The following is a 1,569-nucleotide window of genomic DNA, read 5'->3' as shown; positions in this document are numbered from 1 at the left end:
AGGAAAACTTGGACTTCCAGAGCACCCTCTTCCAGCCCCAAGCCCCAAGGCCTATGGGTCACCACTGAGAAGGTCTGGGTGGGGAGTCAGGCTCTTCCCACCCTCCTGGAACGTCCCCAACCAGCATCTGAGACTGCTGCTCTCAAAACATCAGCCTGGATTGGCACACCAAGCCTTTAGGGGCTCAGCAAATGTGACCCCCACAAATCCACACTTAGACATATGCCGCCAGTCTCTCCCCTGCTCAGTGCCTCCAACACAGCAGATGAAGTTCTGGGACTAGCCCTGGCCCATCTCCACCACCTCTCTCAGCAAGCACCAGTATTAAAAAATAAAGATAGGCCCTCCCTGGTGGCGCAGCGGGTTAAAGCACAGCACCAAGAAGCTAAAGCCACTTCCGCATGAGTTCGATTCCCGCCTGCCCCGGAGGTGACCACATGGCGTGGCAGACCTCTCCTGACCCCCCCGCTGCTCCCCTCAGCAGTGTACTTCGTCGATCTGTCTGTTCTGCTCCCCACTCTGTAAGCCTCTTGCCACCCCTGAGCCTCTGTACCCCAGTTCTGTAGGCACAAATAAAATAAATCTTTAAAAAAAATAATAAAGATAAAGACAAAAAATAAAGATAACCACTTCCCAAAGCTGCCCTGGGACTCTGACTGCTGTTTCTACCACCCAGGTGCCCTTCTCCACAGACCCTACATGGGCTGAGGGATCCCCTCCCCCCACTGTGGGCACACAGATCAGGAGTCCTCTTTGGAGACCCCAGATGGCAGCAAGTGTGGGGACCGTACTGTGGGCGGGGGGAGGTGGTACCCACGGCAGCTGTACGGAGAGGGAAGACGGACTCAGAAGCACCGGGAAACAGCAGCGCAAAGTGCACAGAGATGCAGAGAAAGGGAGATCGGAAAGGAGGAGACATGAGAACAGAGCACGAGGCAAGGAAGGGCAGAAAATAGCTCACAGAAACGGACAGAGACTCGGACGGGAAATTAAACCAACAGGGACACCACCACTAGGAGACCGGGAAAGGCAGCCCAGAGCGGCTGAGGGCAGGGGAAATGAAGGGGAGCGCAGGGAGCTGGTCTCTCTGGGTCCTTCCCCATAACAGCAGCCACTTCGGCCTGGTGGGCAGCGGTGGGGCGCGCTGGGGAGGGGCTGGAAGAAGCCCAGTCCACCGTCTGCCCCACTCCTAGCCCGGAGGCCCACCTGCCTCCCCTGCGCGCTCCCAGGACCTCAACCTGGCGCTCCAGCCCCAAGTCGGGACTCGTCAGGGCCCCTTTCCTCCAGCCCCTAGCGGACCCCAGCCCCTCCTGGCCCCGGGGCTCCACGCGGGACGCCGGCCCGCCCCCGCCCCCGGCCCTCTCCCAGTGGCTGAACACCAGCTGCGGGCTGGCCAGGCCGCTCGTCCGCTTGCGGATCTCGTCGGCGAAGCCGAAGCTCTCGGCCACGGGCAGCACGGCCTTGATGGAGAACACGTCGGTGCCCTCCCTCATCTCCTCGTGCAGCACGCGCCCCTCGCGCCTGGACAGCACGGCGTAGACCCGGCCTGCGAGGCGGCCGGCCGGCCGG

This window comes from Condylura cristata, unplaced genomic scaffold (assembly GCF_000260355.1).
Source record: "Condylura cristata isolate star-nosed mole 26May11 unplaced genomic scaffold, ConCri1.0 scaffold00025, whole genome shotgun sequence".
NCBI lineage: Eukaryota > Metazoa > Chordata > Mammalia > Eulipotyphla > Talpidae > Condylura > Condylura cristata.
This window is presented reverse-complemented; position numbering follows the sequence as displayed.